Below are 14,462 nucleotides of genomic sequence, written 5' to 3' on the forward strand. Positions count from 1 at the left end.
TAGTCCATGCCTCTGACACCAGTTGTTTGTCTGTGTCAGCCCCTCCTAAGAACATTTGTGTCAGTGTGATGTTCAGGGACAGCTCCTAATTTGCAAACATCTGCAAATTTACTCAAGCCAGAGACCTCTGACATTGACCTTGACTTCTGAGAAGTAAATGTCAAAAAGGAGCAGTCCAAGGACTGATCCTTGAGGGAGTAAACTTGTGAATGGCCTCTTTGTAGAGGTGGACTTCCCAATATTAACTTCCTGAGTCCTATCTGTAAGCCAGTTGGCTATCCACCGGGTGACATATGGGTTTGTACCTAACCTCTTGAGTTTGTCAACAATGCCCGAGTGGGGTATTGGGTCAAATGCCTTGCCTAGGTCAAGGTAGGCAGTGTGAACAATTCTGCCCTCATCCATTGCTTTGGTGACTTTCTCAAAGAAGTCCACCAGGCTGAGTAGGCATGATCTGCCCTTGACAAAAACAACTGGGTTGGGTCCAGTGTCTGGAGGTTTACTATATCTCTTTTGATCATCTTCATGAAAATTCTTTCCATGACTTTACATATAAGACTAATGAGAATTATGGGTCTGTAGTTTCCAGGGTCTCTAGATGGCCCACCTTTGTGCAGAGGGATGACTGTTGCCTTTCTCCATTCATGAGGTATGAAGCCTGTTTGGAGGCTGCAGTTAAACAGTAATTCCAGAGGCCCTGACAGATAATGTTTCATGCTGCTTAGAAGGCATCCTGGGATATTGTCTGGGCCCATTGATGCAGAGTTCTTGGTCTTAGAGAAAGCATTAAAGACCTGTTCCCTAGCAATAGTAGGAGGAGTTATATTTGATGATATTTCCTGAGGGAAGGTTGAGGGGGAAAGATGGGTAAAGTTGGAGTTGAATTTATCAGCCAGGAGGTTTGCTATGCCTTCTGGCTTTGCACTTATTTAATTTCTCCAAGTCTTTTGGGTTTCTAATACCATGACTGGAATGGACCCCATTCCTAAGTCAAAGTACGATTAAAGTTAATGAAATTAGTATTGTTTCACTCTTTGATGTTAGCCAAAAGTGCTCTTCGCAGCACCCGCAATGTGCCCAGTAATGACTCCTTCTGCAGTTCGTACGGTGTTACATGAATTGGTAACATGTCTAAATATGATTATAAATTATTTTTTATAAGACCAGTTGCTCCTACTACTATTGGAACTGTCTGGATATCTTTCTTCCACATGGCTCTCGTTTCTGCCTGCAGATAGAGATATTTTATGACTTTGTGTCTCTCTGTACGCAAGACACTGTAGTCACTAGGTGTGGCGATTTCAATGATCAATGGTACTTTTGCCTTCTTTTCTTGGACCACTATATCCGGTTTTCTAGCATCTGTCTTTTGGACTGTTGGTAATGGGTGATCCCATGTGATGTAAACTTCATCATTTTCTATGATTCTCTGTGGCTCATGTTTCCAGTGCTTTTCAGCCACTTCAATACCATAATATTTGCACAATCTCCAGTGTAACAATCTTGCCACATTATTATGCCTTTCAGTATACAGTCCCTCTGCCATAAGAGAGTCGCAACCAGCAATAAGGTGTGTGACTGTTTCCAGTTCAGTTCCACAAAACCTACATATATCTGTTTCTCCCACATGTTCAATAGACTTAGTGAACCAACATATACATAGCCCACTATCTTGGGCTGCCAATATTAACCTTTAATTTCTTTATGTAAATTCACCTCTCCTTAACCATTCCTGCATTTGTTCTTGATCAATATGAGAAGTTTTCTATACTTGCAACTATATTTATGTTTTTTCCACATTTCTTGCCTTCTCATCTGATCCTTCACCTTATATTCTTTCTTTCATTTTTTAGCACATTCAATTTCTGCCTGATTTTTATCCACTTCTGGTTTGATTTCCATTCCTGCTTGACGTCGATATGCTTCTGCTAAATTAAGCAGAGAAGTCATCTTAGATTTATTTTCCTCATGTTTCAAAACTTTCACCACATTTGGATCTTGTGAAGTCAGTAGATATGTGTGGAGTCCCACGACTGCAGATCTATACAGGTAATCAACTTCAAGGAGGCCCATCCCTCCTTCAGAACGGGGAATATATAATCTTGGTATACACTGATTTTTATAAATCATTTAGTGAGCATGAAACATCATTCTTGTTTTAATATCCAATCTATCCAACACTTTTTGGGGCCAGTCAATCACTCCAAAACTGTAAGTTAGGACAGGAAGAGCAAATTGATTTATAGCCTGGATCTTGTTCCTAGGTGTCAATGCTGTTTTCAGGATTAATTTAAGTCTTCTAAAGTACTCCTTACTAAGCTTTATTCGCATTTGTTCATGTTTTATTGCTGATCCTTCATCAGTTCCCAAGTATTTATACACCCCCTCTTGCTCAAGTTCTTTTTATCAGTATAGGTGACTGTTTACAATGAACTCTGCACACAATTGTGTATTGCCTTTGAGGGTGAGGACATAGCTAACGAATGCTTTGTGGTTGTCCTTGGCCTGGGAGGCCAAACATACCTCAAGTTTGGCTTTGTTAGACTTTATTTGTCCTCAGAGTTGTTTGTTTTGTTTGAGGAGAGTGCTTTTATCCTGATGGGTGCTGCACCTTCTAATTTTTGCCATGATTTTTTTCCTCCTGTATTACAGCCTATTGATTTTGTGAGTCCACCAGGGTGGCATGTTTTAAAGTTAGTTAATACTTCTTCCTGGTGGGTACAGCTGCTCTATGCAGCTATTAACATGCTTGTACAGGGTTTCTGTGAACAGTTCTACATAGGCAGCAGTCTTCTCAGGGTTTATGGGGTCTTGAAATTTTGCCATGTTCTCACTTAATAGCAGGAGGTTAACCTTAGAATAGTTTCTGAATATTCCGGGTTTAGTCAGGGGTCTAGGTTGGGTCTATATTGAAACATCGAACGCTGAAAACAGCGATGTTTTGTCGACACATTTTCAGCAAAAACTGAAAATGTCAAAACCACAGAACACTAGGGAAAGAAATCGCTGTTCCAACCAAAAAAAAAAACATTAAACATTTCCAAACACATACGCACATACTCTAACCCTAATTGTACCCCCCCCCCAAAAAAAAACAGTAAACAACTAAATACACATATGCACGTAACCCAACCACACATCTAACGGAAAAAAAAAACAGTAAACATTTTAAAACATATGCACTTACCACAACCCACACCCTAACCCTAAGGTCAGAAACTCTTGCACATTTACATAAACAGTTCCAAACACATACACACTTACCTTAACCCTAATTCTACCCTCCCAAACCAAAAGTAAACAGCTGAAAACACATGCATACGTAATTCAACCATACATCTAGCGCAAAATAAAAACAGTAAACACTTTTATGCATATGCACTTACATTAACCCGCACCCTAACCCTAAGGTCAGTAACTGTTGCACATTCACGCTCGGGAGCTATACCGGACAAGAGACCACACTACACTGCAGAACACGGCAAAACAACAAAGCGGTCAAGTGACTTCTTTCCCAGGGAAAGAATTCGCTGAACAGCTGCTTCGCTGTTTTGTCTGTTTGCTCTATATGTGTCGACGAAAACGCATTTGACAAAATGCATTTTCATCGTTCTAATAGGAACCCATCTAGCTTTTATTTTTACTTCAAAGGAGACCATTTTGTGGTTTGACCTTACCAGAGAAGGCATTACAGTAGGGGGTATGCAGTATTCTCCCATATTAGTGAGGCCGGATGTGGTATGGCTTCTCTCTCTCTCTCTCTCTCTCTCTCTCTCTCTCTCTCTCTCTCTCTCTTTCTTTCTCTCTCTCTCTATCACATTCTCTCTCACTCTCTCTCTCACTCTCTCTCACTTTCATACCATCTCTGTGGGAGGAATAAAGACTCCTTATTGAAGATTCAACTAATTTATTCAAGTACGTTCTTGTTCTAATGGTTCTGTCTAAATATAGTTTCTTTAAGAAGAAACAACCCCAGAGGTAACATATAAAGAGACTACACATCATGGGTGTAGGAGTGCTTGCCCCCCTGCAAGAAATGCTGTTTTTTTAACAATTTGTGCCATTTCTGCTTCAGTCAGGAGCAGGTTGCAAGGAGACTAGTTATACTGGGTATGTGATACTACAGCAGATAGTGCTTACTCTCGTTTACTTTATATATAGATATACATATACATTATATATATAAAATACACACACACACATATATATATATATATATATATATATATATATATATATATATATATAGCTATAGATATATATGGTTCCCTTTTACAATCCTGAAAAACGAAAAGCTCGTATTTCAGTATCTCAGGACGGTAAAGGCAAAAATGTAAAAACTCGAAAGTGCATAAGCGCAAATTCAAATAGCTCGAATCCGCGCTTATGTAGTGTAGCAACAGAACAGGAAATGTTTGGCAGGATGGTTTATGGAAGTGAAGGTAAGTGTGTGTATGTGAGTTTTATTGTAAGTTGTGCATGTGGATTAGGGTAGGGAGGTTGTGTTTGTGTATGTGTGATGTGTGTGTGTGTGCGAGGGAGTGTGGAATGTCTGCATGTGAGTGTTGCATTTTTCAACTGTTAGTGCAATCTCGGAGTTGGTATATATAAGTAGGGGGGTGTGGGGGTGCAGGGGGGCATGCCCCCTGCATAGATGTAGTGTAGGATTGTGTAGTTTGTGTGTTGTGGGTCGAATGGTGTGCGTGTTGTGTGGTGTATGGTTTGTGAATGTTCGGGATTTCAGTTTTTTGTGTTTGTGTGTTTCGGGATTGTGGACTGTTCAACTTTATAGTTTTGAGATACTGAAATTCGAGCTTCCAGTATCTCGAGAATATAAAGGGGAACTATATATAGATATAGATATATATATATATATATATATATATATATATATATATATATATATATACACGGGTCTATATGAGTACATCGACATGTCATAACATCGACATCTACTATTTCGAAACGAAATCACTGACAAACCATATTACCGAAAATTGAAACTAACTAGTTGTTAGTGCATATGCTCCACAAGTTGGGTGTGCGATGGATGATAAAGAACAATTTTTGTGAGAGTTGGATGAAGTGGTGATGACTGTACCCAAGGGTTGGAGACTGGTGATTGGAGCAGATTTCACTGGGCATGTTGGTGAAGGGAACAGTGGGGATGAGGATGTGATGGGTTGGTATGGTGTTAAACAAAGGAATGCAGAAGGTCAGATGGTAGTGGATTTTGCGAAAAGGATGGACATGGCTGTAATGAATACGTATTTTAACAAGAGGAAGAAGCATAGGGTGACATACAAGAGTGGAGGAAGATGCACATAGGTGGGTTATATCTTATGTAGAAGGGCCAGTCTGAAGGAGAATGGAGACTGTAAAGTGGTGGCAGGGGAAAGTGTAGTTAGGCAGCATAGGATGGTGGTTTGTAGGATGACATTGGTGATCAAGAAGAGGAGGATGAGTGTGAGGGCAGCACCAAGGACCAAATGGTGGAAATTGAAAAAGGGGTAATTGTGAGGTGATGTTCAGGGAAGAGTTAAGACAGTCACTGGGTGGCAGTGAAGAGTTACTGAATAGCTGGGTAACTACAGCAGAGCTAGTAAGAGAGATGGCTAGAAAGGTGCTTGGTTTGATATCTGCAAAGAGGAAGGAGGACAAGGAGACCTGCTGGTGGAATGAAGAAGTACAGGAGAGTATACAGAGAAAGAGGTTGGTGAAGTAGAAGTGGGATTGTCAAAGAGATGAAGAAAGTAGACAATATTATAAGGAGATGAGGTGCATGGCAAAGAGAGAGGTGGCGAAGGCGAAGGATAAGGCGTATGAAGAGTTGTATAAAAGGCTGGACACTAAGGAGGGAGAAAAGGACATGTACCGACTGACTAGACAGAGGGACCGAGCTAGTAAAGATGTGCAGCAGGTAAGGGGGATAAAGGATAATGAGGGAAATGTACTCACAAGTGAGGAGTGTTTGTTGAGCAGATGGAAAGTGTACTTTGAGGGGTTGACGAATGAAGAGAATGAGAGGGAGAGAAGGTTGGATGATGTGCGGATAGTGAATCATGAAGTGCAGTGGAGTAGCAAGGAGGAAGTAAGGATAGCTATGAAGAGGATGAAGAATGGAAAGGCTGTTGGTCCAGATGCCATACCTGTGGAAGCAAGGAGGTGTTTAGGTGAAATGTCAGTGGAGTTTTTAACTAGATTGTTTAATGAAATCTTGGAAAGTCGACTAGGCTTAGTTGCAAGTCCTGCAGGTTGTTTGATTAATAAATCCAAGTACCGTAGAAACGTAATAAAAAATAACGCTTTTATTTGTACAAGAAAGAAGAGCGTTTTCGCCGTGGTATTACCACAGCTTCTTCAGAATGAAAACACTGTTTAAAAATATTTTATAAGTATCAATTTTAGTTTTTGCTTATCTTAATTCAAAGTTTATGAATTTTTTATATATAACTATTCATATATAAAAGTATAAACAACAATATATGTTTATGAATTTTATTTTATTTTAAGGTATAATTCTTATACACATTTATATTATTAATAATACATGTAATTACATATTATTTATTTAAATTAGTTCTGGGAAGAACTATATATGTCAGGATATGTTAATTTGCATCTAGGTTTGAAAAACTTTTTGATCTATGAACTAAAGATTTTTATAACAGATAATTGCCTGTTTTGCAATGAAGTTCTTGTAGGTATCATGAAGACTAGCTTATATTGTATTTTCTATATAATATGGTAATATATATTTTTATTAAGAGTAGTCTCTTATATAAATAATTTTTAAAGGAAGGCATGTCTAAATGATTTTAACACAAACTTTATAATGGTAGTAATTTGTGTGTGCATTGTGCGTGGTTTGGTATGGTGTCTCTTTAAATGCATTTATTTCATTCCACCACGTCATGCACCTTTTATGTATTTAACTGGCGGTCTTTTTAAACAGTGTTTTCATTCTGAAGAAGCTGTGGTAATACCACGGCGAAAACGCTCTTCTTTCTTGTACAAATAAAACCGTTATTTTTTATTAAGTTTCTACGGTACTTGGATTTATTAATCAAACAACCTGCAGGACTTGCAACTAAGCCTAGTCGACATTGGATTGGAGTTGGCGTCTTTTTTGTGCTTAACAAGTTTGTTTTTCTGTGGAGTTGAGAAATCTTGGAAAGTGAGAGGATGCCTGAGGAATGGAGAAAAAGTGTTTTGGTACTGATTTTTAAGAATAAGGGTGATGTGCAGAGCTGTAGTAACTACAAAGGGATTAAACTGATCAGTCACAGCATGAAGTTATGGGAAAGAGTAGTGTAAGCTAGGTTAAGAAGGGAGGTGATGATTAGTGATCAGCAGTATGGTTTCATGCCAGGAAAGAGCATTACAGATGCGATGTTTGCTCTGAGAGTGTTGATGGAGAGGTACAGAGAAGGTCAGAAGGAGTTGCATTGTGTCTTTGTGGATTTAGAGAAAGCATATGACAGGGTACCTAGAGAGGAGTTGTGGTATTGTATGAGGAAGTTGGGAGTGTCAGAGAAGTATGTAAGAGTGGTACAGGATATGTACGAGGGTAGTGTGACAGCGATGAGGTCTGCGGTGGGAGTGACAGATGTGTTTAAGGTGGAGGTATGATTACATCAAGGATCATCTCTGAGCCATCTCTGAGCCCTTTCTTATTTGCAATGGTGATCGACAGGTTGACAGACGAGATCAGACAGGAGTCCCCATGGACTATGATGTTTGCAGATGACATTGTGATCTGTAGTGAGAATAGGGAACAGGTGGAGGAGACCCTGGAGAGGTGGAAATATGCTCTAGAGAGAAGAGTGATGAAGGTCAGCAGGACTAAGACAGAATATATGTGTGTGAATGAGAGGGAGGATAGAGGAATGGTGAGGATGCAGGGAGTAGAGGTGGCAAGGGTGGATGAGTTTAAGTACTTGGGATCAACGGTTCAGAGTAATGGTGAATGTGGAAGAGAGGTGAAGAAGAGAGTACAGGCAGGATGGAGTGGGTGGAGAAGAGTGTCAGGAGTGATTTGTGGCAGACGAGTACCAGTAAGAGTGAAAGGGAAGGTCTACAAGAGGGTAGTGAGACCAGCTATGTTATATGGGTTGGAGACAATGGCATTGACAAAAAGGCAGGAGTCAGAGCTTGATGTGGCAGAGATGAAGATGTTAAGATTTGCACTGGGTGTGACAAGGATGGACAGGATTAGGAATAAGTATATTAGAGGGTCAGCCTAGGTTGGAAGGTTTGGAGACAAAGCCAGAGAGGCAAGATTATGCTGGTTTGGACATGTGCTGAGGAGGAATGCAGAGTATATTGGGAAAAAGATGCTAAGGATGAAGCTGCCAGGTATCAGGAAAAGAGGGAGGCCTAAGATAAGGTTTATGGAAGTGGTGAGAGAGGACATGCAGGTGGTTGGTGTGACGGAGCAAGATGCAGAGGACAGGAAGAAATGGAAACAGTTGATCTGCTGTGGCGACCCCTAACGGTTGCGGCCGAAAGAAGAAGATATATATATATATATATGTGTGTGTGTGTGTGTGTGTATGTGTGTGTGTGTATGTGTGTGTGTGTGTGTGTGTGTGTGTGTGTGTGTGTGTGTGTGTGTGTGTGTGTGTGTGTGTGTGTGTGTGTGTGTGTGTGTCTGTGCATATGTGTATATATGGTTCTACTTCACAATGTCGAATTACTGAAAACTCGAACTTAATATGGTCGAGACCATATGATCAAGTTTTCAGTAACTCGAAATTATGAAGTGTAATTAAAAAAAAACAAAAAAACAAACACATCATCTCTGCAGGGGGGAAAGTCCCCCTGCACCCCCAGACCCCACTACTTAAATATACCAACTCAGAGATCGTGCTACAGTGGGGAAAAGGAAAATCTCCCATTCCACGCTGTATGCAGAAGTGCAGAATGGGAGCTCTCCCATTTCCTCTCTATAGTGTGATCACAGAGATGGTATATTTAAGTAGGGAGGGGGCAGGGGGGGCTTGCCCCCCTGCATTAACGTTTTTTTTTATTTCACTTCCTAATTTCGAGTTACTGAAAAGTCGATCATATGGTCTCGACCATGTGAAGTTCGAGTTTTCAGTAATTCGATATTGTGAAGTGGTACTATATGTGTGTGTGTGTGTGTGTGTGTGTGTGTGTGGGTGTGTGTGTGTGTGTGTGAGTGTGTGTGTGTGTGTGTGTGTGTGTGTGTGTGTGTGTGTGTGTGTGTGTGTGTGTGTGTGTGTGTGTATATATATATATATATATATATATATATATATATTTTTTTTTTTTTTTTTTTTATTTTACATTTGTTAACCAGGATGGTCCAACTGGACACAGATCCATTTTCAGAGGAGTCCCGGGGAGAAAAGCTCCACAGTAAGTAAAATTGTACACAATATGTTAAAATACAGTATACAGAGAATTTTCCAACAATATGTTAAAATACAGTATACAGCAGAAGACATAACAAGACCTATATATACAGGAAGAAAATAGTTACTCATGGTTAATAACAGAATAAATATACAAATTTAATCAGCATTAGGAGAAAACCTAGACTGTAATATATATTACAGTAGGCATATTAGGAAGTAAGGTATATAAGCCACTTATTCTTTGTGTGTTCTAAGTGAGTTTTTAAAGTGAGAAGAGGTACGGGCAGAAATCAGAGCAGGAGGGAGATTATTCCAGGTTCTAGCAATGGAGTGGGAGAACAGTCCTTTTCATGCAGTATTGTTAGCCCTAGAGATACAGAGGAGGGTTTGTCAGAAGATCGGAGAGTACTATTTGTATTATAGTGGGTAAGAAGTTGGCCTAGTGCAGGGTTTTTTTCTGGATGTGTTACCACATTGTAGGCAATGACTAATTGGTGATAGGTTAGTAGCTGGGGAAGTTCCAGCCATTGCATTTCCCTTAGAGCCCGGCAATGGTGGGTTCTAAAGATGGAGTTGTTTGCAAACCTGGCGATTTTATTATAACATGATTCGAGTCTGACAACGTCAAGTTTTCTAAGCTGGGTAAGAATTGGAGCAGCATACATTAGGGTAGATGAGGTGAGTTTGGGCTAGGGTAATCCACGCTTGTTTTGAGAGGGATTTCCTGTGCCTGTATAGTGTTCCCATTTTTTTATGGATTTTTTTGATAGTTTGTGAAATGTGGATGTCGAAGAATAGATTTTTATCAATTTCAATGCCTAGTAGTTTGGTATGGTCAGAGGGTGAGATAATAGTGCCATTTTTGGAGGAAATAATGAAGGATAGAGGGTGGAAATGTATTTGATGGGTGTGAAAAGTAGTAATTTGGTTTTATTAGGGTTTAGGATAAATTGGATCTGAGTGATCCAACTTTCCACAGAGCTAAAGGATTCCTGGGTAAGTTATTATAGGGTGGGAAGTGATGGAGCTGAACAGATAAGAGTTGAAATGTCTGTGTATTGTATAAGTGAAGCTTGCTGTGTGGTGGTATGGAGATTATTGGTAAATATGGAGAAAAGAAGATAATATCTGTATCCAATATATATAAATCTATGTGTATGTATATATGTAGATATATATATATATATATATATATATATATATATATATATATATATATATATATATGGGTCTACCTGAAAACGCTGACAATGCAGAAAGCTGACAACGAGAACAGTGATACCAGAAGATCGACAATGGAGAAGACCGACAGTTGAGAATCCCGATGCTGAGAACACCGACATATAAAGGTAAGTGTGCGATAGGGACGGATGTTAGGGTCAGGGTGTGGGTAAAGTAAGTGTACGATAGTGACGGAGTTTAGGTTTAGGGGCGGGTTAAGTGAGTTAGGGTTAGGGTGCAGGTAAGGTAAGTGTACGATAGTGATGGACTTGAGGGTTAGAGGCGGATTAAGTGAGTTAGGGTTAGGGTGTGGGTAAGGAAAGTGTGCAATAGTGACGGACCTTAGGGTTAGGGTTTGGGTTAAGGTTAGTGCATAGATAGTTGTGTTTGTAAGGTTTAGTGTAGGTTTGTAAGGGTTTTGGTATGCTTGTGTTGTGTGTGTACTTTTTGGGAAAGGTATTTGTTTTGTTGTTTGTCAGGATTTTGGTTTGTCGGGCATGTGAAGTTTCGTGTTTTTGAACTTTTTTTTTCGGTGTTTTCATGTCAGTTATCTCGTTGTCGGCATTCTGTGTTGTCGGCATTTTCAAGTAGACCCTTATATATATATATATATATATATATATATATATATATATATATATATATGTATATATATATATATATATATATATATATAATATATATATATATATATATGTATATATATATATATATATATATATATATATATATATATATATATATATATATATATATATATACACACATACACATAACTAGATATATATATTGGATACAGATATTAGATATATAAATAGATATACAGATTTAGTTATGGATATATCTAAAGCATTGTAAGAGGCAAGCCGTCGACACCCAAGTAGTCAAAGAAAAAAACATTTGACTACATTAATTACTGTTGCATACAGCCAGCAGACCCCAACTTGTCAAAGCAACACCCTACATATATGCAAGCACTCATATATACATATACACACACACACACACACACACACACACACACACACACACACACACACACACACACACACACACACACACACACACACACTGAATCACTACAACAACAAATTGTAAACCACGCATGCAGTGATTCTACCAAAAATTACAAACCCACCCTATAATAAAGTAGCATGCATAAAAACTGGGAAACACACAAATGGGCTGTAAGTGATTTTTGCACTGCTCTGCACTTGATGTACACTGCTGTGATACCCAGCTAGCATAGAATAGATTCAGACCTGCTGAATGTAGCCTGTTATTAATACACTTGAGCACTAAACCAGCCATCTTAGATTAAGAAGGGCTTTCCTGCACCCATGTGCAGAAGAGTGTGGATCTAGCCTTATCTAAGCTGGGGATTTCTGGAGGAAGGTTCATTGTGTTTGCTTTCCTATTGGTAGATCAGCTTAATTTCACCTGTATTTAAGCCTTTTGTTTGCACGTTGCAGTGCACCATACAACAGAGGTTAGGAGTGCCCAGTATAGATGGAAACACCTTGAAACTCAGATTTTCCCTGGACATCTGTCAGTGGAACCCTTCCAAACTTCTCTACTTCACCATGGGTGCACTGAGCAGCATTGCCATACTTATCATCCATAGCCTTCAATCGAACAAGTACCTTTGTTAGTCCTAGCACAAAAACTGGTTAGACTAGCCCAATCCTTTCCCTAGTAGTACATATGGTAAAAACCTGCTATAATGGGCAGGCAGTTTCCCATCATTTCACTGGGCAGCCTGATTGACATGGACATCCTGAGGCAATGAAATAATTACCTCATGTATACTAACAACCACTTATTCCTAACACAACAAATACCCTATGTGAGAGATGTAATTACACTACGAAATTGGAATCAGTTCTCTCATGTAACAACAAACTGTACATCATACCAGTTGTCAGCACACACACTTCACCTCTCACACAAAATGAGGTCATGACACATAAACCAACATATGTGGAAGTACTCAGTAGAAGCCTACCAAAAGATCAGAGACCTCCCAAACATAAACTACTTTTACACACTGCAATGCAAGTAGAAACCACTACACATACTAACACATACACCAGTGTGTCAGCAAATAAGCCCCTAAGGCAAAACACCTCAAAACCTAATGTTTTGGTCATAAGTGACTCCAAAGTGAGACACACAAATGTCCTCCTCACCAGGCTGGACAAGTAGAAGGTCACAGTCAGCTGCCTGTCAGGTGCCAGTATCCATCAAATCACACATGCACTCATGTCACTCAACAAGTACCGTCATGACTCTGTCATAGTCCATGTTGGGGTGAATGACTTGAGACAACCCTCTATGTACTATATGAAGAGAGACATGACTGAACTTTCAGATTGTGTGTCCCAGGCAGGTATGACCCTAGCCCTAGGCAGCATTCTACCTCCAACCATGATGATGCCACAATATAAACAAGAAATGATTGACTTCAACAATTGGCTTAGCTTGTGGTGTCATTCCAGGGGGATCTAGTATTTGTCAGCCTGTGAAAACATGGTTGACAGGCCACACTTCTTTGCAGAGATGGACTGCACCTGTCTCATCTAGGCTTTCAGATGCTGCAAGGGTGCTTGCCTTCCCCATAGTGGCTTTTATAGGCAATGTCAAAACACAAAAATTTCCAATGTAACAAAATTTACTTGAGAGAAACTCAAGGTTCTGCTGATTAATACTAGGCGTCTAAACATGAAACTACACTCCTTGTTAGCACTACTCACCTTAGAAGATGCTGACATCTATGAAGTCACTGAGATATGGTTCAAGGCTGCAGACAGCACCCCCGCCCTCCAAAGGCTACAATGCCTTTCTACATGTTCAGACCTCAAAATGAGTGTAAAAGAACCAAAGATGGAGGTATGACCATTTTCATTAGAGCCAAGTATACCTCTAGACTCGTCAAATAGTGCCACTCTCTCAAACTACTCCCTGTCCAATTAACTATAGACAAAATACCTTTCCACATCATTGGTAACTATAGGTCCCCCACCATGAATCAAGAAAAAGCACACTGCCTACCTGGACTTACTGGAGTCACTAGCCATACAGCCCAATACCTTAGTAATGGGAGATTTCAACTATCCTTCCATTGACTGGGTGATGTTCATAAGTTCATAGGTAGGTACTAGGCTATCAGCCCTAGGATCTATACAAGCCTAGCCAAAAAGGTACCCTAGCTTTCGCCACAAAAGAAAATTATTTTCCTGTGCCTCTGTCAAGCAGAGCCACAGAGGTGATCCCCAGGGTGAATTTCCTATTTCCCATCCAGTCATCAAGATTTTTCTTGAAGAGTGCTAATGAGGAACTTTGTTTGATATAGATAGGTAGTTTGTTCCAGAGCATGGGAAGTCTCTGGGACAGGAATCTATCCCTCCAGCATGTTCTGCTTATTGTGGTGATAAGGTTTAGGTCCCTAGAGAGTGTAACTTGGAGGGATTGGAATTTCTTTAAGTGGAGCATGTCCAACAGCTCTGGGTTTGACTTACCTTTGTATGTTAGGCAGAGATCGCCTCTGAGTAGGCGATATGCAACAAAGTAAAGCTGGAGTTTTTTGAGACGGTCTGTGTAGGGCATCTGTTTGAGGCCAGTAATCCTCTTTGTGAGGTATTTCTGTGGCCTTTCCAGTTGTTGTAGATGTCTTGTGAGGTACATACCAAAAGGGGCGCTGTACTCTATAATGGGTCTAATGATTGATGAGTAGAGGGGAACAATGACCTCTTTTTTCCTGGATGAGAAACCTTTTGTGATGAGGTGTGCCATGTAGAAGGATTTCCTGACTACTGTGGCGATGTGATTATCAAAGGGGAGACTACTGTCCATCTGTGT

This window comes from Protopterus annectens, chromosome 2.part2 (assembly GCF_019279795.1).
Source record: "Protopterus annectens isolate FY-2018-M chromosome 2.part2, PAN1.0, whole genome shotgun sequence".
In the NCBI taxonomy this organism is placed as follows: domain Eukaryota; kingdom Metazoa; phylum Chordata; order Ceratodontiformes; family Protopteridae; genus Protopterus; species Protopterus annectens.